This window comes from Drosophila guanche, unplaced genomic scaffold, assembly GCF_900245975.1.
Source record: "Drosophila guanche unplaced genomic scaffold, DGUA_6, whole genome shotgun sequence".
Taxonomy (NCBI): Eukaryota; Metazoa; Arthropoda; class Insecta; order Diptera; family Drosophilidae; genus Drosophila; species Drosophila guanche.
In genome coordinates, this window is record NW_022995747.1 from 7294921 (window position 1) to 7321602 (window position 26682).

At 44.7% G+C, this 26682-nt stretch overlaps 1 protein-coding gene across 2 annotated transcripts in view; it reads left to right on the forward strand.

The window, feature by feature from the left end:
* Positions 1-26682, forward strand: part of LOC117583366 (box A-binding factor) — a 67402-nt gene that overhangs the window by 23586 nt on the left and 17134 nt on the right. Inside the window, exon 1 of one of the 2 annotated variants that reach the window (XM_034271647.1) lies at positions 19882-20603. The exons of the other annotated variant lie outside the window; for it this stretch is intronic. The gene's annotated coding sequence lies outside the window, so the exon portion shown is untranslated. Of the gene's footprint in view, positions 1-19881; positions 20604-26682 lie in introns of those variants that run through there. 2 annotated transcript variants of the gene reach the window in all.

The window sequence follows — 26682 nt, forward strand, 5'->3', positions numbered from 1 at the left end:
ACACTGAGACGGATGGAAGCCAAAGCCAAAGCGCAGACTGTAAAACAAAACAGCAAAAACTGCAAAAAAATACTCATTGAGGGGAAAAAAAGAAACAGAAAAAACATAGACAAACGGACAAATGGACAATCGGACCGGAGGAGTCAAGAAACTTGGCTAGTACGTAAAACATACCGCCTTATAATTAGAGCAGAAATTCTGACGTTTCTATTTCAATTTCCAGCAAACGCCACGCAAAACTGCCACGCCAAGTGACGTTTTGATTGAGTGATTGGCAAGACGCGGCCCAGAGAGAGACAGAGAGAGAGAGAGAGAGAGAGAGAGAGAGAGATAACTGGACAGAGTCCCAGACCCGGTAGCCAACCAGGCAGCAAGTGTTTGCCCACTGCGGTTGCTCTGCGATGGTTGCAAATATCTGCATACCAAGGTATTCCATGGCGTGGCATGGCGTGGCAAGGCAGGGCAAATAACTGAATGAAAAATCATTGTGAAAGAAGGTTTCGAGTTACCCTCGCCCAACCGAACCGATCCGATCCGATCCGCAGGTTGATGGCTGGCTGTCGCACTCCAAATCCGGCACGTAATTCAAGACCCGGAGAAATTTCCATTGCTTTATAACAAGAGCAGTAGAAAAACCTCCGATTCCGATCGTGTCCACTTTGTAGAAACATTTATAATTATCATCGCAAGACAATTTAGCAAAAAAGAAAAACTAATACTACGGCTGAAGCAGTGGCTGTGGGGGGGAGGGGTTCGCGTTGGGACCACACCCACTTTTATGGCATACGAGTTCCAAGTGGTAATTGCACCAGTTTGAATACGTAATAAAAAGCGAATGAGCAGCAAATCGATTAGCAATCTAACGCGCCCATTGTGTGGTCGTATCAGATTTTTGTTCCCCAATGCTAGAGACCAGATCTTGGACCAGCCCCGGTACGATCCAAGCGATCCGGTCCGCTCCGGTCCCGACTCCCCGACACCGAGCACGAGCTAGACGGCGAGACGTCTGTCTGCCAGTCCAATGGATCGACGGACCTAGCGACCGATCGACTTGCGGATACTGTCCGCTGTCGCCTGACACTGCTCAATGTGAAGGTCAGTAGGTGGCGGCCGGCAACCACAAACAATCAATTAGACCGAATGCCTAAAACGGTAAAATCCATATGTGTATCCCATACCGTACCTCCGATAATACTCGTACTCGTTCTCGTTCTCGTAATTCTATGCATAGTAGCACACACACACGGCTTGGCCGGCTGTCGACCAGGAACCTGGGTGTGTTATTTATACAAATAAATACATATTTATGTGCACATGTATATGAATCTACTTCCAGTCATGCACCAAGATCAAGGTGAGAGTCATTGAGCCGGTACCGAGATGGGAACCAAATGAATCAGACGCTTGAGCAAGAAAAATGCAAGAATAAGCAGGCAAAAATTAGATTGCATAAGATTACTTCTCAGCGGAACAGAGAAATTATTCTAAAAATCTGTTTGAACTCACTCTCACACAGTGGACTGGAAAATCTTCTTCACATATAATTTCTCTGAGACAAAACGTGTCTGCTTGCTCGAGAAGATCCACTTTATATCAAAAGCCACAACTTTGGTATAAATATTCCCTCCAAAGAGAGCTCGATGAACATTTGAAAGTAGTTTCAATTGTTGGATTAGTGTCGACTTAGCTAATGGTTTGCCGGTTAAGTATTCCCCCACCAGATGGTAAACGATCAAATTGTAATTGTTAATTGCTTTCTTTTATGCTCATACAGAGAGCATACCCAAGAGATAAAGTCCCGCCCACGCCTCATCACGGGTGCTCCAATTTGATTTGATAGAAAATATTTTGACAGTTTTCGCAGTTATTGTTTGATGCGCTGTCCGGGAGATGAGTTCATTAAGTGCGCCATAATTGAGCCTTAAATGCTAAGCCCAACTTATGAATAGGCGTGCGTTTTGACAGTCGGATTGACCGCCAGACTGCCTGACTGACTCACTGACTGACAGGCTGACACTGATGGGCCATTGTGGAGGCATTGGGCCAAGTGAAATTGATACAACGAAAGTAGGCAAGAGCCAGAAACACTTTGATGGCGACCACTTCCTGCTCAGCTTCTCTTTAAGTCTCCGCTTAAGTGTATTGTATTTTATGTGCAGCTATTTAATTAAAACAAGGGCTTGGTTATCTGGTTACCCGCCAGCTGGCCTTGATAAGAACCACCCCAGACAAGAGGCCAGAGCACAGCCTATGCCTATGCCCGACCCGTGGCGCTCCTTTCGACCAATGGCATATTGAATGGCACACAGTGAAATTACAGACATTTGATGCTATTAGCACAAATTTTACCATCTGCATTTGCAGAACTCTACTTTGATTGTGCCGTTTGGGCTGGCTCTAACAGATTTACACCGCCAATTGGCGGTGGGCCTCCATAAAGCACCCCCAGAGCTCTAACATATTGATTTCCATGTCCGGACCGGACCGAAACGAACTGAAGCGAGCCGGGACCGGACCGGACCGGGCTGGACCGGACCGGACTCGTGGCAAATCAAATCGAAATGAATCGCAGCGAATTGAATCGCAGCAGTCGGAGTCTGCAACCAGATGAAATAGATCCGCTTTAATATCGGTAATTAGGACCACACCTATGCGATATTCAAAGTGATTTTTATTCCAATCGCAATCTCTGCAAACTTTGCTTAGATTCTGACTTGTATTTATTTTATTTTTTATGTTTATGGCAGCTGCCTTTTGGCCGAAACTCGATTAGTTTCAATTTGCTCTCGTGTTGTTGCCTGCTTTTCTATGGTTTATTGGCTCTCTCTCTCTCTCTCCCTCTCCCTCTCGCTCCTTCTCTGGGTGTATGTGTGTGTGTATTTTATATTTGCATGCTGTTTTATTGAGCCGCAGCCATGGCCCCAACCTCGCCGCAATTCGGAGCTGGAGTTGGACTGTGCGACTTGTAGGGGAACGGGATCGGGATGGAGTTGCATATGGCTTGCCTATCACACGATAAACTGACCTTAAACTTGCCATGCTGCTTTTGTTATGGCAAAATTTAAATAAACTATTCAGCGGTCAACTTCTATGTGCAATTAGTTTTCCTATGTGTCCCTCGTCCTCGTCCTCCTACTCCAACCCCTCCACCGCTCCTATTTTGTGTTTGTAGGTTTCGCGTCGTGTGTTGAAAGTTTTTTTCTTTTAATAATTTTTTTCTTCATATTTTTTGTGCTGTTGTATTTTTGATTTTGTGGCGAGGTAGCAAGCAGCAGGTGGTCCCCTGCTGCACTGCCGCCAAAAGCTAATTGTGTTTTTCTCACATTTGCAGTTAGGGGCAGGCACCGTTGCCGCTGCTGCCACTGCCGCTGCCGCTGCTGCGGCAGTGCGGAGTGTGTACAAGTATCTGTGAGATACATGTGTGCCTTGCTCCATGCTTAAAACAAACACACAATAAATTGCCTGCGCACAGCGTGCGTCCCCAGCATACTCGCATGGTGGAGCCGTTGCTGGTGCAGCGGTTCTACTTCGATTTCATTTTGTTCATTTTGCATGTTGTAAATTGAGGCACGTTAGCCGTGATGCCTTCCTTCTCTCACTCACACTAGACTCCTTTAATGGAGGAAATCGTTAGGATTTAGCTATTAAGTATATATAATTGCTTGTTAGCGAATGTGAATGCTGGGGAATTATATGCTCTGTCCGACCATTAGACTCCCAGAGAGAGAGAGTGAGAGAGTGCCAAGACCCAAATTGAATCTGAATCTGGATGGTACCATCATCATCATCACCCATGTCCATGCAGCTTGGTACTGATTCTCAGGCATTTCTGCTGTCATCATTGCCATTCCCCAGTGTCCCGTGTCCAGCTTTCAGTATCCAGTGGGGCTACCTGTGTTTTCGCTCTCTCGCGCTGTCATCGGATCTCTGGCCAGTTATCTCACATTTTGTATCCACGCTGGTCGGGCCTATCAGAGCTCTATCGCCTTATGACTACCAGATTTTTCTCTTCTGAAGGAGCTGCTTCAGGCTTGGGCTCAAATCCCCACAACCGGTTGCCAAGCTGGAGAGTCTCTGGCTCAGACCACATGCTTCATTAGACGTCACATTTGGCCAAAGCGTAAAGTGTTCAAAAGCGAAAACGACCCGTCATACGACAAGATCATGATACGAGGATCTCAGATCTATGTGTATGTTGCTGGAGATTTTCACTTTGCCCACTAATGAAGGCACCAGGCGGCATATGGAAATGCATTTAGCAAAACAAAAATATCGTCTAGCAAAAATTAAAATAAATAAGCAACAATTTTCCAAACAGGTGCGCGGCCGCCTTGTCCGCCGTCTAATGGAAAAGCTTAGGCTGCAACCGTGTGGAGAGGAGAGGGGAATGGTGTGCAAAATGGTAACGCGCTCATGCAGATAAACAGTTAGGAAAAGCCAGGCGTTGGAAACGTTTTGTCCGTGGACCACATGTGGGCTGAGAGATGCGCTCGAAATGAACTCAACTCGAGTGTTGTCTGCAAATGCAATTTAAGGAGGGGATGGGGCGGTGTTGGTGGTGCCCCAGCATATGCATAAATATGTGTATATGAACATGCAATACAGTTGGGCTGCCAGTCAGCTTCAGTCATCTTCAGTCAGCCTATTTGCTGTAAGGTTGCGCCCCCCGAAAACATTGAAGAATTTTTCCATGTATCCATGTATCCATGTATCCATGTTTCTATGCTGCTGGATTGTCTTCGCTTCCGAGTCGCAGTCGATTGTTTGCATAGCACAAACAACTAAACTAACATAGACTGGGAGTCAGAGTGGGAACACAGACTTGGAGTCGGAGTCACCCAGTCTCAGAGCGGACTGCCGACTACTACCGACTGCTGCTGCTGCTGCTGCTGTTGGCGTTAGCTGTCACCAATTTGGTATTGAAAACAGTCAACAGACTGCTTGGCGGCAGCAACGACAAAAGCAAACGTTGTCGTCTCGCTCGTATTAGTTTTAAATGCCACATTGGCATTGGGCAAACACTTTGAACTGCGCGGTAGAGAGTCAGTGCCCCAGGTCGCAGCTGCGATACTCTATCAGGCGCGGCCTTTGCCCAGTCTCTGCCCCAAACAAGACAAGAGTCGGCGTTCCCCGGAGATGGCCCCTGGCTAATAGCTGGTCACCAGCTGTGGACAGCACTGTCCACCTGGCACTCTGTTTGCCCCTCTCTTTGTCCGTCGGTCCGCATGTCCGTCTGTTTGTTTGTTTTGTTTGTCTCTTAGGCCTAAGCGGCGTTAATGCGTAGTGCAAACACTCGTGTGGACCACACAGCAGCAGCAGCCAGAAGCAAGCAGCAAGCAGCAGGCATACAGTCAGCAGCAGCAGGAGCTAGAGCTTGAGCTTGAGCTCCGGGCTACCGTTAGCCACTGACCAGGGGCTTTGCTAATTGGCCAGAAAGCTGGAAAAAAATGGGTAAAAAAAAGTTAGTAATGCGGTGACCATGGAGATTGTGTGCCGCTGGTAGTAGACAGAAATTCTCAAGCAATTATGAAAGTTTCACTTTTTGGGGGCCCATGGCATGCGCCATGCCATTCCAGCAAGGAAAGGAAATTATGCAAAAAATACAACAAAGAGGCAAATGCGAAATGCGAAATGCGAAATTTTTCAGCTGTTTGCCAATTTTGGCCATGGCAAATTGTTTGCCCAGTCTGCTGCTGCTGGCTGCTAGCTACTGCCTGCAAAAGCGATGGCGATGGCTTAAAAAGTTGTAAATTAATAGGCGAAAATACGTGAAATATTACACACACACATACAGACGGTACACACTTTTCCAATAGGTGAACGCCCATTGCGGGTCTTTCAATCAAATGGCCGAAAATGGCTTCTATAAATTGCTGGCCATGCATTAAATGTGACGTTGTTTTTCGGCTGCCACGGACTGCGGCACTTACCAAACAATAAACATTCATTTTACCATGCGGCTGACAGAGATTTGTTGCAACAACAAGCTGCTGTCAATTGCCAATTGAAATTTATGCAGCATGCCTACTGCCTCCATCTCCTTCTTGGTCAGAACATTTGGGTGTGACGATTGCTCCGATCCGAACCCGGGCGACACTTGAGTCAATTTTAATTATGTGCACTCGTATGCCAGCAAATAATGACGTCGGGGGTTGCCCAAAAATGGCGCAGACAACATGGCCAGAGCACTCCAATGGACTCTGAGCCCAATGTAACGTCCACTTTTTTGTCGGTTTTTCCATGCTTGTTGCTGTTGCTTTGCTTTTGCTGTGCTTGTGCTTGTGGCAGTCCTGCCTGTCGTTTGTCAAATTGCCATAAGAGACTGCAGCTGGAAAACCTGGAAAATGCTAGCAAAACTCCAACACGATTCGTTTTGTTATACCCTTGTTAAACGAAGTACTGCCAGTGGATGGAGAAGCTGGTCAAAGTCTGCGAATTTAGAGGTTATTATTACATTCAAATCTTCAGTTAAAACAAAATTATCTAAAGAAGAAGTAACAGACCAGCAATCCATCAAGGGATCAAGGGATATCGCATGGTAAAGATTATTGTTAGCTTTCCCATGAACATTTTCAATTATCTCCCGCGAAGTGTAACACTTTTCGGGCCGCGCAAGTGTGTGCCGCTTGCAGCTGGCAGCAAAGTCAGAGTCAATTTGATGTTTGTTTTAGGTCGCACTTGTTTTGCATGCGGGCCTCGCCCATTACTGACAGCAGCACCACCACCGCACGCCCACCGGGTGTGGAAATGGGTACGGCTGCCATTTTGGGTGGGTGTTGCGCTCAACACTTTCGCCAGTGTGGAAGCCTATGCCGACGCCGAAATCGATTTCGATGTCAATTCGTTGTGTTTTTTGTTTTTTTTTTTCTGTCTGGCAGTCTGCACCGCAAATTGCATTGATTTGTGTGGGAATGCGGCGTTAATTTGATTTGATTAATCAAAGTGCATGAGCAGATTTCACCCGAGCCGAGCAGAGATCCGAGCCGATACACATGCCAATCGATCCAAAGGAGTGCAGGCGCGCTCCGACATGTGCCGCCGGGTCGTGGCTTTGGATATGCGCATGTGCTCGCGAGTGTTGCCTTTTTTGCTGGCTTGTGTTTTTTATAGGTGTATGGCCAATAATTCACTCGGGCGGCCTAACGGTTTATTAGCATAAATAAAAATAAAATTGATATGTTTGAACTATTTCCTGCAGCAATGCGCGCTACAATTTTCGTACATGACAACCAACAACCATCCAAGCAGCGTTCAACGAGCAACAACCAAAAGGCGACGGCAACAAGAACAACCTGCAGCGAAGCTTAGTGGCTGCCACGGACTGCGTCCGCGACTGCGACTGGGCTAAAACGAGCTGCAACTAAGTGGATTCAGCTCCAACTCCGACTCCATCTACAGCTCTAGCCGCAGAGTGCGGAATTGGTAGCCGCTGCAACAAAATGTTGCGATGTCAGCAGCAACGACGACGATGAAGGCGGCGCATGCAAATGGGGTTAGGGTACAGGCACAGGTACATTTACTAGACAGGGTGGAGCGGAGTTAGCTGGGGCTCTGGCTGAGGCTGAGGCTGAGGCTGATGCTGAGGCTGGGTTAACCACCATCGTATCTAATGGTTATATAAATTTGGCACTTCATGTAGTCCACAGGCTGTGGTCCGCCGTTTGCCGTTGTCTAAGCGCTTGTTTTAGACTCGAACATTGCCTTGATTTGAAACAATATTGCACGACGGGGGGAGGGCAGACGAACGACAAACGACAAACGACAGGAAAAGGCTGGCTTTGGGTTCACTTGTAGATCAGGCAAACGATTGCCGAACCTCTAAAACCACGGGAAATAGGTGTATTGTATAATTAGTTTGTTTCCATAAAATATAAAGTTCCATTAAAGCTGAAATATATGCAGCCAAAATGGCAATAATATTCGAGAAATTCCCAAAAAGCTCACTTAAGACCTTCCCTCTGCGGTGGATCCATTACACGTCACGCCGTTATGGCACGCCTCAGCTACAGCCAGCCGAGGCTGTAGCTCTCGCTCTCCACCTGTCCCCAGGTGAGATGTTAATTTTTACAGAGCCCAGAGACAGAGACAGAGCGGGACAGCCAGAGAGATACACGCAGTCGACACGCACCGCACGTACGCCACTCACTGGCTCACTGACCACGCCCTCTTGTCTATAGCGAAGTCAACTCTCCGCCGATTCATTGGCTCAGATCGATAGAGTTATCATTTATGCAAATTTCCCCTGGCAGCTTTTTGACAAAAAAGAAACGAGCTCTTTAGAGGCGGGCGACCCCCGAGAGTTTTGGGATCTGCATTTTGATTGAAATATTTCGTATGAAAAACATTCATGCATTTATGCCATTTGCATAATCAGACAAGAGCCCAGACAGGCGGCCAGATCCAGTAATTTTCCGCTTTTCTTGGGCAGCCGAATCGAAACAGCTAATGATTTACTAGAAGCTGGAGCTAACCACTTGAAGAGGCCTGCGTCTGGCGTTTGGGGTCTGTGTGTGGCCAAAAGGCAACAGCGACTAATATGCACTTAACCCACAAATGCCAGCAAAAGCAAAAAAACGGCTAAGACAACACGAGCTATTATTAAAAATAAGGAAAAAAAATGATTATAAAACCAACAACGGCCAATGGCCAGCCAACGGACAATGAGCCTCGGCGCGGGCCAAAAGCTATACAAAGTGTAATTGATGATGAAGAAAAGAGATCGATCATATTATGCGAGCTCATATCAATCACGACCACGACAAAATACACACACATACTCGTATGGCCGGGGCTATGAGCTATGGGCCAGCCAGGCGTATGCGTAACGTGTGGCATTTTGAAGCAGCGGCTACGCGGTGGCAGCAAGGTACAGCTACCTGACCATAAGCCACGACAAAAGCCAAGCGTAAATATTGGCTGTGTGGCCAGTGGGTATGCGGTTTGCGGCGTGACACTGCCCAGCAAAAATGTTTAACCCGACTAACCGTGCGTATGAGTAATGTTCCAAGTGAAAAAACAAAGCAGACGAAGAAATAGATATAGAAATAGAAAAAGAAACAAAAACCGAGAAACAGCCAGTACAGAAAATATATAAATAAGTGTAATAAGGCCCCGGCATTCCATTGAAACGAGTTTCATATTAATTGGCCTTTTCATAGCTGAATATTTGTTTCGGTTTCTTTATTCCTCCGGCCTTATGCGGGTTCAATGGTTTGTTCTACTTTCTGGGCCACCCCCTTGTGATGCCCGCCTCCCCCTCCCCCTCCCCACCCTTTTGGATATTACAAAGCACAAAAACGAGAAATATGAATCTATCTCGTACAATATATAGAGCTGCTCCTCTTTTGAATCATTCAAAATGTGGACTGTGCCCAAGGGCAAATATAGAAAATATTGTTGTACGGCTGTGCCTGTGCCTGTGCTTGTGCCCCTCTGCGTGGACCCAATTTCTTGGCCAGCACTTTTTGTTGTTTGCTTTTGGCCATTTCTTTATTGTTTGTTTTGATTAATTTTGTGTTGTTGGTTTTGTTGTCCGTGTATCTTAAGTGGAGCAGAAGAGATTTCGCGCTCGTTTATCCAACTGGCAACCCAATGCTTCCGTTGTTAAACGATTCGAATTAAGTTTCCCCCCTTTACCCAGCGTTTCTGTGAATGAACTTTTTAGAAATGAAATGGAATGGAATGTGCTGTGCCAGCGGAAATGAATGGGGATCGAACTTTCTTTTGGGTGTGCTCCGCCCGTATCTCTGCCATCGAATGATTGGGCGGAACGATAGCAGCCAATTGGCAGAATAAATACTTCAATTTGCTGCTGATAAAGTTCAAAGAGTTCCCCCCATTTACGGCTTAATTAAGCAGGAGCATTTTACACACGTAATTAAAGTGCTTAATCGCTCGAAAATACCAAAATAAGTTTAACAAATGTCAGTCCAAAGCAGCAAAAATCGTAAGATGTAAAAAAACACTTGAGAATCTTTATGCCATAAATCTTCACTTCCACAGCCAGCCCCAGATGCAATGCAGTCTGCCTACAGCGAAAAAAAGACACTTGTTGCTGTTGCTGTTGGTGTTGCTGCTGCCATTTTGCTGTTGTTGTGGCTGTCGGCTGTCTTGTTGGCTCATTTGACCTTTATTTCATAGAAAAAAGCGACGATGTCTGCATTTTGCCGTCTGCAATTGCGGGAGAGAGCAAAGAACCAGTTGGCCATTGATCATCACCTTCCTCTTGCCTCTTGCCTCTTGCCTCTTGCCTCCTCGGGCAACAGACCCAAGACCATTGATACGATACCCATACCATGCCACAGACCATTGGCCTGTCATTGCTGGCCTTGTTGTAGTTGTTAGCACTGCTAGTGTGAATCATAAAGTATAATCACAGCAGCGACCAGAATGATACCCTGGAGGGTAGACTTAACTCTTCGCCAATTTACATTTGAGAGATGAAATTAGTCAAAGAAGAGAGTACAATGAAAGATGATGTGGGAAATGGCTAATGTCTTGCCACTCTGCCTAATACGCCCATAAATCTGATACCATACCACAGAAGAAAAGCCGTTAAAGTCATTTCGCATCATTAGTATGATATGTGCACTTGTATGGGTGTTGATTTCTGATTTCCGAGCTGAGCGTCTTGTATATTTTACGAGATGTCTGTACATCTGTGACTCTCTGTGTGTCTGTGTGTGTGTGTGTGTTTGCCGGCTGTGAGAATTACTGAATGCGCATGTAAATGCAAGTGCTGTGGCGGTTAGCAGCAGAAGCAGCAGAGGAGGAGGTGACGGCAGAAGTTGCCGTACGAGTGCGAGTATTCTCCAGTCAACTTTTAATATCCACCTTGACTTTGATAGGCCATGCACGGCTGGGCCCGTAAATTAGCGGCAGTTAGTGACCCGGCCGCGGCCGCGGCCGCGGCCACGGCTTGGCTCGGGCCGTGTGGATTGGCATATTTCATGCGCTAAATGCATCATTAGGCAATTTGATTTACGGCACACGTGTGTGCTCAGGTAGAAAGAGGAAATGTACATTTACGAATAAGTGTACATAGGTATTTATGACTCGGGGAAGATTTATCCAATGCATATGCTAAGTGCAGTCCCGTGTGCTGGGGCATTTTAATTAAAATTGAAAACATTTTTTAGCCAGCAGCAGGAGCAACAATAAAATACAGCACATGGCCAAGTGAGGCAAACAATTTAATTAAAATTTTGTTTGATTTTTTTGCACTCTGCAGAGAAAATGGCCAGCCAATCTGCAGCGCTGTCTGCCACTTGCGGCAGTGGCAGCTCCAGTTGCGTTGCACTTGCAGCAGTGGCAGTGGCAGTTGGCTGCCAAACGGTGCGGCGGCCATTTGTGTTTCGATTTTGGCCAAAAGCGCTCTTGGATTTTTAGTGCTCTTTTGGTTAAAACGAGATCGCAGCAAGTGGCACGCAATGCGGCGGATGGTGGCTGCCACTTCACTGTCTCTGCGTCTGTTTCTGTCTCTGGACCTGGCCTGCAGGAGCCGACTGATGCGTATCGAGCGGCATTTTAAATGAAGCGATTAAAATCGAACGCCTGCACAGTTACACATTCAGCCCCCAGCACCTTCTGCCCACAAACCATCCCCCGAACCTCCTCTTGGAGAGTGTATCTTTTAATGCAATCAATTTTTCTCACAGCTGCCTGTTGGCATGAGAGCATCGATCATGTAAATTGAAATTGAGTTACATGACCAACATGACATCATTTGGGACCATCGCAATTTTCTCGATCTCTCTGAAAAGATGTACAGTACATATGTATGAACCCCCTACCTTCGCGACTCTACTCGTTCGTACATATAGTTGGGTTCATTAGAATAAGCAAACAGAAAAAAGACCAACAAAAATCTCGTATGGCGGTCAACAAGAGACGGAGTGCGTGTGGATCGGAACACCCACAGTTGGATAAACATTGACGCGAAGCAATTAGAGCCCCCGAGACAAGATGGCAAGTGAACTGCTCGCTGGCTCGCTGGCTCGCTCGCTGGGCACGGGCACGGGCACGGGTACGGGCCCGGGAGCTATCTTAGCAATGTGTCCATCCCAATGGGTGACTGCCATTGGTCACCTCCATGAATGTATCGTTATTTATGCGCCTGTTTGCCTTTACGGACACACACACTCCGTTGTCGATGGTCGATTGTCATTGATTTATGCCACTAATTGTTATTCATCGCACCGTAGGTGGGCCTCCCTCAGCTCCAGCACTATCCATCGATAGTTTAGGAGCTGTTCTATATCGCGTGCTGTTGTCGCATAAATCAGAGGGAGCCAAACCGAGCCGAAACACTGGCAGCCGAATAACTACATCACCTAATCATTTGTTTTTGTGGGCCCTGACAATGGGCTGCTACCAAAAACGGTAGTGCTGGCCACTAGCCTATGCTTAACCCCTTGGCTGGACCTGTAGTTCGTTTCGTTTGGTTTCGTTTCGTTTAATGATCGCCTACGCAGAAAATATTGCCTCAGATTTGTCTCATGTCAGCATAAATTTGTCTTAATTGATTTTAAATTCGACCACTCTCGTTGTTTTTTTTTTACGAGCGCTTGCAGGCCAAATTTGAATCTTGGAATGAGCTCAACCTCAGAGCAGCAACAATAACATTTAATCTGAAACAACAAATTATAGTATACATTTTTCCGCTTTTAGGTGATTGCATAGCTAATGCCGCACCAAAAGCAGCCCGATGTTTGAGAATTTTGATTGAGCATGAATATGCATGCTCAAATACTACTCGTATCTAATTCAATTAACGAGCGATAACGACTTTATCTAAGCAATTTGGGGGAAAACCTGCACAGACGGGAACAGCTTTGCATATCGCTCGTTAATGTCAAAATGATGAATTCCTTTGCATCGAACACATTTGCGTGGGTGTGGGAGAGCCAAGGACAGCAGACAGAGTTCTCTCGGGAATAGAGTAGCTTTCCCTGTTTAGTGTTTCGGATGGCAATCGAAAATTTCCATCTGATTAGACTCGAAGAGATAACCATCTAAATAGGGTTGTTTCTTCTCTTTATGTCAATCAAATCACATTTAACATATGTAAACGAGCCTGAATTTATCTCTGTATATGTATTGACATATGTCATTTACATTTCCATTTACATTTATTGGAATGACGTCGGAAGATCGAGTGTGGACACATTTAGGGCAGCAAATTATCAACTGAAATTGCACCATAAATAAGCCAAACGAAATGTAAAAATTATGAGACAGATACAAACAAGATTCCGGTGCCAGCTAATGGAGTGGGCCTCCCATGGGATAATATCATTTTGGTGGGGATTGGGGGAGAGAGCTTCCCACAGATCGTCGCACGCTTAATGGCGTGAATTATTTACCGATTTTAATGCCAAGCCAATACCAATATGCTGCTGCGCCTTTGCAGGCTTTGATTGTTGTTCATACTAATACTTTTGCGGCATGTCATTGCTTTTATTTAAAACAAATCGAAAATTGTTAAATGCCGGCATGGCTTTTGGGCAGTGCCGCCGACGCGACGTTAAAGCTGAAGTTGTATCTGGGATATGGTCTACGAATATCGTCGACTATGTGGTGTCGATGGTCTCGATGTGGCGGTGGCGGTACAGTGGCTATCGGTGGCATTCGGTGGCTCGTTTAAGGTGTGTCCCGGACCCCAGACCTTATAAAAATAAACAACAATGAAAAGCGACTCTATCGCTATCGCCATTGAATGCGTTAAATGCCGTGTATGTGGAGCAGTTTGATTTTTGAGAAACCTCCACTGTACGAGTCCGGTGAAAAAACAACAATGAAACGGCCTAAAAAAAAGATCAACAATAATTTCTGTACGGTCTGGAGGGGGCTACTTAAATAAACAGATCTCTTGGAATGGAGTGCTGGCCAGGGGGGAGGGAAAATGAAAAATAGCGGCATCGAGTCGAACAAAAATAAACCACTCTTTGAGATATTTTAATCATAATAATAGACAACAGCCACAGAAAAGCTGACAAGAGCCTTTGTTCAAATGTCAGGCTTAATAAAGGCGCAAAAATTCATTTTAAACGTTTTTTAATGACGTCGATCTTGAGCTGAAATGAGTCTGTGTGAGCTGTGATAATGCCAAACTCGGGCAATTTCAATGAGCCAAGCGATCCGCCAGCGCAATGACAACCATCACATTTTTACCTACTTACCCTGAAGAAAAAAGAGACTCTTTGTGCTTTGCGTTTTGTCTGGTGTTCGTTTTGTGGCTTAAATTAGAGTCAGGGAAGCAGAAACTGAGTCGGCAACCTCCTCCACCCACAACACCCACAACATGGCATCACGTACAAATATCGTATGCACGATTTTGCACTATTTTCATATCTATCCAACACCTGCGCAAAAAAGAGCCTGAAACTGGAAATGAGAATACAGTTGGAGATGCCCAGAGATCTATCTATCTAGCTTTGAATCTTTTTGTGAGTCAACAATGTTCATCGATCACGGCAGAACATGAAAAGCAGTAGAAAAGCTTTTTGTAGTTACCCAACTCCTTCAGATATTCAAATCTAAAGCCCAGAACGTGAATGCAACTTCATATGGCTATGACTTTGGAAAGACCTCAAATGTGTTTCGTATGCCCATTCGCTTTGGATGGATGCCAAAGTTTTTGGCACTGAAAAAAGCGAAAAGAGGCAAAAATCAAGGCGTTGAAAATCATTAAGCTAAACGCACGACATTTCCGTTTTAATCAACCACCCGCTACCAGCAAAATTAACTCGACTCGAATCAAGATACGAAAATGACAGAAACAGCGCCGAATTATTGGAGATAGAAATTCATGGACTGAGAGTCGTGATGAATGGAAGAGCTATGGGGGGGTTCCAACAAAAGTTTGAATACTCTTTTTACAAATTAGAGATATGGCTTATATGAAGAAACTGGACGATAACTTTGATATTTACTGTCTGGAAAGTGTTTTCCTGCAAGGATGGTGATTACTTTCTGAAAAGCAAACAAAGCTTCACCTGATAATTCATTTCCAGCAGCATAATGGCTGTAAGTGTGTAGCCAGGTACACACAAACGTATATAACTTATCCTCCATCAAAGAACTCTAGTCCACTTAAGTTTTATCCACATTCCTGGCAATCTATCCAACACTTCCCCTTAGCTTTCGCCCTCCTCTGCAAGGCAGCCAGGCAGAGGCAGAGGCACAGGCACAGGCACAGGCAACATGGTCTGCAGCAAATATCTTGCGGAAAAAAGAGTAAACATCAAAATTAACTTTAGCGGGAAAGAGTGCCGCAGAGGGCAGTAGGGGAGGAGAGAAAACGGAATTTCATGGCTCAATGAAAAGACCAGCTTGAAGAACTAATAAACCTCAGCCGACACCAACCGCTCCGACACCCGACCACAGTCAACCACAGGCCAGGCCATGGCTGTGGCTGTGGCTGATGCTGCGGCCGCGGCCAGAGCTATTGCTTGGAAATATAGTTCATAGGCATTGTGATTGCCTTCAATAAATTGCAAATAATTTCGACCTCATTTTGCTGGGCCCGCCACACGGTCACGGACACCGTTCGCGTTCGCCTGCCCCCGGACAACGCCCCACATGCCGCCCCGGCCAGCTACGCTGACTCTCCTTCTCCTCCTGGCTTCACGAGCCACCTCCACAGCACTCTGAGCTCTGCGTGATAAAATTTTGAGATCTATAGACAGATCAGAGTGCTCCAAAAAAGCTTTTCAGAGAGAGACCACGCACATGAACACAAATTTAGTGCGCCGTCATAAATTTTCCTGTGACTCCGTTCGACTTCTTTTTAATTAAAATGCTATCAAATGTCAAGTTTACATTGCCGGAGCGCCAGCTGCAATACCGACCAAAAGACAGGGCACAAACGCAGGCACAGGCACAGGCACAGGCAGAGGCAGAGACTTGGCCAAAAGCAAAGCAAACACTTGTCATCTTGACAGGCCAAACAAAGCGTGACAGACGAAGGGAAGGGAGAGAGCAGTGCAGAGCAAAGCAGAGCAGTGGAGAGGAGAGGAGAGGAGAGGAGAAAAGAGTTGTGGAGAGTAGAGGAGGCAGGCCTAACGAGGGTCATTCAATGAGTTGGAGCTGCATTTGCATTTGCATAGGATACCCCACACAGGCACCGACACAAATGCACGAGTCGAGCCGTAAGACTCGTAAGCACTCTTGCACCTGGCAAATGTGGGCTCAGCTCACCTCTTGGACTCGCTCTTGGACATGTTTAAGTAATTGCGCGCGTGCGTGGTGGCAAACAATTGAGACACACTGTGCACACACACTGGGCTGCCTTTGTTTCTGCCACAGTTTCAGTTTTGCTCTTGGTCTGGCTATGGGTATGGGCCTGGGCTTTTGGGCTTTGTCTCTTGTGTCTGTCTGTCTGTCTGTTGATAGTTTAGTGGCGATAAGCGCGACATGTCAGCGTCAGCTTCAGCTTCAGATTCAGATTCCGCTTCAGATCCAAGTTGAAGTTTAGCGTGGCAGGCAGCTTTAGATTTCGAGCACAATATATTTTGTCAGCTCAAACGGTGTACATAATAGCCCACAGATAAGATTGTAATGGGCCGGTTAAGCGGCTCATAAATCATTGGCATGGAAATTGGTTTTCCATGATAGACAAGACAACTTGTTGTTGCCGGTACTCGTACCCGCTAAGGTGACTTCCGCAAGGCAAGGCGAAACCTGCAAACTAAGTCATTTTAAGCAGCACTTTTCACTTTCCGCTAAACACTCTCCACATCCGCTCGAATCCAGGGGCCCCGGTGAAAAGTTCATTTCGATACAAAAAACTAAAAGCTAAACTCATTTTCATAACAGCCCCAGGCACCGGTCAGTACTCGACAAACTGTATTCAGTATCGTGAATGTGCAGCTTTTTATTTGTATTTTGTATTTAAGAAAAGAAAAAAAGCGTCTGGTATGCGCTTCCTGTAGAAATATGCTGGAAAAACGGGTAAGGCAAGTGGAGAAAATGAAGCCATTGCCTCAAGGAATTTATAGGAATTTTACAGAAGGCAAGAAAAACCAACAAGGAAGGAAATCAAGTATTACGAATGTTTCCATAGCTTTTTCTTGCACGTGTTATTAATGTGCCCATTGTCCTTTTATTTTCTGTGGGCCATTGTAGCTTTCGAATCGGAAACAATCAAGCAAATTCTTGACAAATGGTTTGTTTCTTTGATGCTATTTCTGGGCCTAGAAAACTCAAATACATATAGATTTATTTATGTCACATGTCTTTAAGCATTCCGACAATCAATTTGACGTAGTCGACAATAAATAGGCTCATTCTTTGTGCACCCAATGTTAAATGTTCATTTAACAATACCAAATTCTGCCACAAGGGCATGTAAAGTGCCAAAAAAAAAAAAAAAAAGATAAATTCCAGTCCTCCCGCCTCTTTCTTCTCCTGTGCCGGCAGCGGCTGTGGAGGGGGCGGTGTCGGCTCTTTGGGTATACAAATTTCCTACACCATATAAAATGATTGATTGCCCCGTTGACCTGGAAACGTAGCCAACTAATAGTTACACCCAACAATAAGACCAGGGGACAGTGGCACTACACGCACACCGAGATCGTAAAGATACATGCACACATCACACACACACAGAGATACGGATCCAGATACAGAAGTCCAACGGTAAATGGGTCAAAGGGGGCGGTGAACAGGCTCCACGAAGATGAAATAATAAACGTTGCCTGAGTGGGCGCTGCATACCAGAGCTGGCGATGTAGTTGGGGAAACCTCAGTCGGTAGCATATGGGGATCCATGGCAGGGAAGTGTTTTCCAGGTAGCTCTGGTAGCTTGCAGCACTTCGAACTGAACTGTGGGACTGAGAGAGAGAGAGAGAGAGAGAGAGAGATGGAGAGAGCCGAAACACCGTCGACCACATGACATGGCGCTATTCTCGGGTCATTTTTCTAGATTTCGGCAGTTGACGAAAGCGGCAAGTTAATGAGCTGGTGGCCCCTTTGTTATTCCCCTGATTACTAGAGTTTCTTACATTATTATATGTATGTTTCGGCCCGCCTCTCGTTTTCCGCTTTTTCCCATTTCAATTTCAATTTCAATTTCACTTTTCTATGCCATCTACATACGAGAACCGAGAGATGCAGAAGTCGAGCATTGACTGTCATGGTAGATGGCCAGGGAGATACACAGGGAGATCTTACACATGAGGAGAACAAAAGACTGGGACAGCGAACTTGTTTTGGAGTTACGGCCACGGGGGCACAGGGGTAATTAAGAAACCGTTAATATTGGAAACGCTCCACTCCACTCATCGCTGCTCGGGTGTCAAATCAAACATAAAAAGAAATTATTAAAAATTCATAAAAAAAGAACACGGGAGGAATATATACAGAAATACGTAGATAAAGACAAATGTGAACAAAATTGAAATTCACGCGTAGAAATGTGAGAAAAGTCAGCAGGAGAGGGCCGCTGTGGGACGGATGCCATAAAATGCAAAGCAGATGATCATAGATACCCACAGATACCCACTGAAGAGACCAATAAGCCGGGGTAATGCCTTGCCTCCCCATCCCGAAAATGTAGCGTTAAGTGCTCAATGGCCAGAAAACGGCATTAAGCCATAAAATCGTATCGAAAGAGAAAGAGGCGAAAGAAATGCTCAAAGACAGAGCCAAATCCCACAGAAAAAAAAGCAAACGAACGAAACGAACGATTGATGGAGTTCAAATGCATATTGATTGACGTTGAAATGCTCCAAATGGAGCACGAGAGGCAGGTGCAAGTCGTTTGTTGTTGCTGTCTTGTGGCTAATAAGTGGCATGAATTAGTGAAACGCTTATGGGGGTCAGGTCGTTGCGGCACGCCACTCAATGAACTGTTTACGGGGCGAGTCCCAGTCCCAGGCTTTTAAGAGAAAGACTCGCTGCCGGAATCGCAGTCACAGTCGCAGTCGCAGTCGCAGTTGAAGTCAAAGTCGTTGTAGCTCTGGCTCCATGGGCCCCATTGAGGCGAATCGAAATCGTAAATTCGAAATCATTGACTAAAAGCTTTTGATAAATTAGAAAAAAAAAAAAAACTGGAGCTAAGGCAGCAGATCAGCCATATGAGAACGCCTCAATGAGAGCGTTTCTATCAATGGAGCAGCAGAGGCAGCAGCATCAGCCGGCGCATAATTGTTGTGAGAAATCATCTCGTATATTTATGGGAAAAGTTCAATAGACTGGGCGTGTCCCAAAAGCCTTTCCCCATAAACTACAATCAAACAGAGGTCAAAAGGGTTGCATATTTTTGCACAGCTCCCCCATTCATGGGGATATAGAATACAAGCTCGTAAACTGTTGAATTTATGGGGCGAGACCATATCAAAAATGCTGACAGTTTTAATGCTACATGCTAGACTATGCAAATTCTAAAAATAATCCCAGCTTTTCATAGGAAACCCCCCAGACAATAGACGACTCAAGCAGCAGCGAACGTTAAGATAATTGACAAATATATTAAGAGCATAAATCAGAATCGGATTTGCTAAGAGAGCCCCAGCGAGACTCTTAACAAAGCTCCGAAATGGTTCCATTGAATCGACTCTTTCGTTGGCGAAAATAAACACAAAAAACAGCAAGTTTTATTATCATTTACCGCTTCCCCGATAGCCAGAAACAACCAAAATAGTATTAACAAAACCCAAAAATAAACTGAAATCAAAGCAACAAAAAGTCAAAGTCTCTGCCAGCGTTGTCGTCACGCTCTCAGCCGCAGACGCTGCTGTCGACGCTCGCGTCTCGAGCGACGGCCGCTGCTGCCGATGCCGCCGCCGTTGGCCAGCAACTTCTTGGACATGCTGGCCAGGCCAAGAGCGAGATTTGGTTCAGTTCAGTCTCAAGTGTTTGAGCGTTGCGTGCGTTTCAGAGCTGCGAGCGGAGCGTTTCGTCTCTGTATTCTACACGAGTATCTCCCCGACTTCCGTAAAAGTTCATTTGCCGTCGGTGTAACGTCAATTATTTTCAACGTTTTCGCTCTCGTCGCGATTCCTGTCGCCCACCACGCTAAACGGATGTTGCCCGCCAACGGAAGTCGTCGTCTCCGTCTCCTACCTTGACTCCCAACCCGATTCCAACTCCAACACCGTCTGCGATACGGAGCACGGTTTTTAATTAACCGCCGCCCCAGTGCGCCAAATTAGTTTCAGTCTCAGAATATCTCGGAGCCGTCAAATGCAAATGAAATAGTGCCAAGCAAATTTATGAATGCAGCTCAAGAATTATGCCTCGTCCGATAAGGTGATCCGATATGATATGATATGTGTGCGAGAGAGTGCCGGTCTGTGAGTGTGTCTCCGATCTGCCCAACAATTGGTGGCCATAAATAATGCCCATAATGGGCTGAGGCTGACTCTGACTCTGACTCTGAGTCGCGGCTGTGGGAAAAAAACTAATGAAAATCTCTGAAAATTTAATAAAAAATTCTAAAAATCTGAAAATCTTTTTGTGTGGCCCGAAAACTCAGCAACCTAATCATATCCTATATGGCCACACCACCAGCTCCTCCATTGTACATATTTATGTGGATTTATTAGGCTGTTAAAATTGGATAAACTTTCCGACAACATCTGTCTAAAAATATCAAACCGGTAAGTGCAACTTTTGTTGCCAGGTTCGTTGTCTAAGTTTTTAGTCTATTCTTATTTTATATTTCGGCGAACGCACATTATGCTAAGCAGATCCATATTAAACTCAAATTTCTATAGTTTCTATATATATATAAACATTATACATACATATTTCCCAATAGTTTTATATAAGAATACAATGCTGGCTGCCTTATCGCAGGCATAAATTTTGGTTTTATCGCTGATTTGTATTTGGAAAGTCGTGACGCAGGGTGACCACAGAAAACATGGCCAAAAAGCCGCAAAACAAAGCCAAATTAAATCAAAAAATATATATAATGAAAACAAAAAGGATTTTAATCAAGCTCTTGGCGCTTATACTTTTGTAGAGAATTCTTTGCGCTCTTTCTGCTCTTTTGTGTCTAAGAATTTGGCAAATTGAATAGGAGTTTGGCGAAGCGATGATAGCGCATCTCTTCATAATTTGTATACCCGTCTTATCAGCCACATTTGACAGCCATTGAGTGGCTGTGTTTCGCCGTAAGCACTGCAAGAACGGGCCAAATTAGACACTCGGAGTGAGCAAAGGCAGCGCATGCCCGGCCAGCAATAATTATATACTAATTTAGCGTATAATTAGCTAATTAGAACTGCGCAGCAACAGCCAAAGACTCAGGCAAAGAAAAAATCTTCCGGCAACACCTTCTGTGCAAAAAATAGAAAAAACACTTGCGAAAATAGAAAACGGCGAGCACCAGTTGAACCCTTGACAAGCCCGAAGCCCGAAGTCCGAAGACCGAAAAGCTATTAATCAAGTGTGGCTGGCTATGTGTTTGGTTTGCTGTAAATAATAATGACTTCATAATTGATAATTTTTGCCAGTTTCTGGAAGAAAGTTAAAGCCAAACGCGGCAGTAGCCGAAACCCTAATATCAGCTTTGATACCCCTACACCCGTACACACACACACACACACACACACACGAACGTATACACACACACACAAAAAGAACTGCTGACGCGTACGAGCCTCATAAATTAGCCATCAATGAATATTAATCAGTTTTATCTATTTATTTAAATTGCATAAAAATATAATAAATAATCAAATGGCAGTGGGGACAGTGGGTAGCCACTATATGGATAGTGTGTGCAGGCCGCCAACGAAAATGAAATCAATTTCAGATAAGATCCCAAATGGGAGCAACACAATCAGTCACCGAAGAGCCCCTGAAGAGAGACAAAGATCAGAGCTCAAGCGCAAAACAATTGGCACCAAAGCTCACAGGAAAGAAGCAAACACAAACAAAGAGACACCTTAATGGCATTTAAATTAAAAGACTGTCATTAAAAGCTCAAGGCATTAAAATTATTAAAGTGAAACGTCGCCACGTTAAAGTTAAAAACGGAAAATACAAATAATAAAATACAAATCCAAATCAACGTCGCATTCAGCAAGGCAAACAAAAGACTTGGGCAACGAACTGGAGTTAAAGATAGACTTTGCTGCATTTGGGCATTATTTTTGTATTAACTCTTAATCAAAGCCCCTAGGGGAATCCGAGACAGGAACAAAAGACTTGGCCAACAAACTCGCTTGCGCTTTCAGCTTTAAAAATTATGAATGAAAGCCCATAAGCTATCATCTGGGAACGTGTACAACTGATACTAGATGGGTCGAGATCAATGAAAGTCTGGTTACGTTATGCCAGTTAGTGTGAATCTTTGTGCAATATGTTTGCCAGTCTTTCTCATCGAAAGTGTTAAGCCAAAGCAGTCAAAGTGTGTGGAACTTTAAAGCCAGAACATAGACTGACTGATGAATGATTTGACATTCTCACTCTCTCTTTCATTTCATCAATTTCCCTTAGTTAATTTACCAATTCTAGCGTTTATTTGTTTATTTTGTTGTACTACAAAAATTAGCCACTCATTTAACCATTTAGCATCTATGCTGCCGGACCCAAGATTTTCCTCAATTAACGGCAAATTTAGTGTTTAGCCAGAAACTCTTCCAAATAGAAAAAATGAATGAAATAAAAGCTGTTAATTTGTTGTCAGCCAGCAGGTTGAGAAATCAGCAACTGATTGACTTTGTCGAACTTTACGATTCGTTGTTGTTTTGCTGGCATTCATGTTTTCTAATCTCTAATATTAATAATTAAAGTTTGATGCCCGTGAGATGTTTTTACCATGCAGCAGACAGTTCCCAAAATTGAATACATGTTAAAGCGCCACAAGGGAGGAATATGCAAATTTCGGAGCATGCCTTTGGTTGGTTGGGTGTTTGGTGTTTCTCTACGGTCATGTTCATAATTTTCTATGAAAAATGTTGCTGCTGTTCGGTTGGTTCGCAGTTTGCGGCTATTTTCTCACAGATAAATCTATGCCACAGGGGCATAGAAAATTTCACTCAAATGAAACCGGAAGCCTGGCCGTCAAGTGGAATGGACCCCGGAATGAAGTGTTGTCTGGATCGTTCGTTCGTTCGTTCGTTCGTTCGTTCGTTCGTTTAGCCTTAGCGGGTGTTTATCCGAGGTAGAAATTTTCATGAATTTCTACAGATACTCATGTGACCGTACATATGTGTGTTCCCCAGACACGCAGCACATTTTGCACTCCATTTTTTCTCACTTTCGCATGATTGTGTTAACCCTATGGCTCTTTCTGTTTCTTGCTTCTCTTCCACGCTCCTCATGTCAGACACTTTGTCAAAATAGCATTTGTTACGCTGTCAGTGCCAGCCACCAACGCACTGGACAGCAACAAAAGGTAGCAACAAGCACAGATACAACAGCAGCAACCACAACAACAACTGAAACAACACCAACAAGAAACATAGTAATAACGAGAGTTATCCAAGCATCATCATTATCAACTTTTAACCATCGGTTTATGTTGTTTGCCACCGAAATGATTTAATTTTGACAGACCTTTTTTTACCTCCCCATATACAAATACATATGTACATACTCGTACATATGTATGTACATACATACATACTCTCGTACTTTTTCGAGTTTCTTTCTCGACTTTTATGTGTGGGAGTTTTTAGCTTTTAATTTAAATTTCGTTGGTGTTGTATTTGTTGCTGTTGTTTATGTTGTTGCTGGGTGCTGTCTATTTTGGTCATAATTTTCGTCGTTGCTGTTGTCGTTGTTTCTGTTATTGTTGCTGTTGCTGCTGCTGCTTTTGTGGCATGAACTTTATTTGATATGCATTACCCCCGACCGCGCACTTTCGTCTTTGTTTATTTCTTCTACAACTTCTCTCCTTTTTGGCATTAAGTGCTTGTAAATTGGGTCAGTGGGAAGTTACACTTCAGCTTCGGTCGGGTTTCGTTGTACCTCACTCGCCCTTTCCCGTACTCCACCACGTCGTCATGTGTCATAAAGTATTTGTCCGTGTTGTGTGTGTTGTGTGGATCGCGTTGTCTGCTTTGAGAACTTTTCCCCCATTTGATTTGGATTTTTCTTTGCTTTATTTATTTATTTATTCAGTTACTTCCATCCACAAATACAAAACAATTTTCTTTATGTGACTGTTGCTGCAGCTGTAATTGCTGTTGGTTTTTTTTTTTTCTTTCGAGTATCATAAGTGCTTTTGTATGGCTGCAACAGCAAACACCTTTGCTGCTTTACGATCAACATAAAAATTCGCCAAACGAATGGCATCTGGGAGCCACTTCCTGTTGATAATCCACATACCTCAAGTACATAAACTGATTTGTTGATCCGAGCAGATCTCTCTTTCTCTCTTGCTGAGACAGTATGCAAATCCTTATACAACTTAAGTTAAAGTTGTCAATAAATTTTCCTCTGATTAGGATTAGCATTGGGCTTTTGATGCAGTTTCATGGTGCAGATGAATTTTTTATTGTTGGTTTTTATGTACATTTGTCTATGTATACCAGCGGGCCAGTGAATCCCACACTCAACCTCAACCTGTACGAGCATTTGGCCATAAAGCCGAATGCCCCCATCCTTCTGCCACGGCTCATTGAATCCGGCCGCGGACTCTGTCGATTTTGTCCATTCAGTCCGTTCTGCGGCAGTCAGGAAGCAATGTGCAATCTGAAGTGACTTTGGCTGTCTGCTGTCTAGACTCGAGACACACTCAGATGTGGCTCGTTCCGTGGCCGACAGCTGTAGCCGCTGCTGCCCGTCCAGATGATTCGAACAAGTGCAGCCAGCTCTCTGAATTGGTGGTAGATGCCGATGCCGATGCAGATGCAGATGCAGTTGGAGGAGGATGAAGATGAGGATGAGGTTGAGGATGCCAGCCAGTGCTCTTGCCTGATTTTTATTGACACAAGTTGTTGGTTTACTGTTGACTGCTGAGCGGGGACGGGGACGGGGACGGGGACTGGGAAGGGGACTTCAGCCTAGCCTGGCCTGGCACACATTTTGCATATTTTATGAGTTCGTGTCGATGTCGTTGTGGCTTGTGCAATGGGTGTTTTTTGTTCTCCTCTGAAAGCTCTTTGCATAATTATTTGTGGAACGTATTTTGTGTTTTTGATTTGAATTCTATGTAATGCCCCAGCTACTGTGGCATCTCTACAAGTACTTCCATTTAATGGCCGCATTTAGTAGTAGTTTGTGCCGTGTTTCTGTACTCTGGTGGAGGTGCAGCGACTCGTGTAGCCCATCTGTAAGTACAAATACCCACGGGACATGTGACCCACTTGCTGGTTAAGGTCCCCGCTCTGCTGCTACTCGTACTCGTACTCCCCACTGATCGCATCGCATAAATCAAGAACAGTCATTAATGTACCTACACATACATATGTACACACACTCATGCACATACAATACTTATACACTTTAAGCAAATCAACAGCAGATGAGGTGGAGAAGGAGGTGGACCCCCTGCTAAATGAGTTTTCACTATACGATCGCATAAGCATACACAAATACTGGGAGATTTCGCTTGTTAACATTAATAATAACTTGTAATTTGCAGTCGTTGTTGAAAATCACTCACTGGGCGCCGCAGACACAACAGACTCTTCACTGGAAAAAAAAACTAATTACAACATTTTTCACATGTCTGTGTGTGTGTGTAAACAACATTCATTCATAAGACCAGAGCCAGCATAATGTAATGTAAATGAGAAAAGAAAAAGACCTAAAGAAACGCAGTTTAACAAACAGAAAAAAAAAAAACCAAAATAAGAAGAAAAAACAACTGAGACTTTGAAGATCTTCCGCATGGCTGGGCTTCTGTCTCCTCTTCGCCCATCTCCTCTTGGGCATCTCAGTGTGTTGTTAATTTCTGTTCATTAAGTCAGAAAATAGCCAAGTTTAATGTTCGACGAGGCACAAAATTAATTAAACATTTATCAAAATCAACGCCGCCTCTCAGCCAAGCCAAAGCCTCCACAGATAACACCGAAAATCTCCCCCCCACAAGTCAGGGCCCGACAATGACATTTCGGCACTTTATGATTGGCATTGTTTTAGCGAGCGTTTTTGGGAACGCTTTCAACTTTTATCGTTGTCATTGCTGCTCTCGTAGGGGGGGTACTAGTCAAAGTTGAAACGAAATTCCGCTGGAGACCCGAGACCCGAGACCCGAGACACGAGACCCGGCGCAACTCTCGACCGAGGCCGCCAACGAAACCGAAAACGATGCCACAAATACCAAAAACCAATCCAATCCAAGACTTGGATACAGACATGGACAACGACAGCAGTCCGCCTGTCGTTTTGAAATGAAAAATGTTTAAAATACAGCAACAACAACCACAACAACAACAACAACGGCAATCCAAGTCCAAGTCAAAGAAGAAGAAATACTTTGGTTCGTTATTCTTAACTTGAAATTTACTTTTTTTCGGGGGCTCTCGTTTTTGCCTGCCACGATGTGGACTTGGATGCGGTTGTGCGGTTGGGGCATGGGGATATGGATGGGCATATCGATCGGCATGGTCCAGCACTTGAGATGCACTTGAGTGTTGTAAATATTTTTTAAGGCTGCCTTGGCAGGCGCTAAAGTTGAAACGAATCTCGAATGCCCTCCGTGAAGGCAGATGAGCCACATGTCTGTGGAATGATATGAGATGAGCCTGGCTTATTATGAGGGCAGCGGCTGGCTTT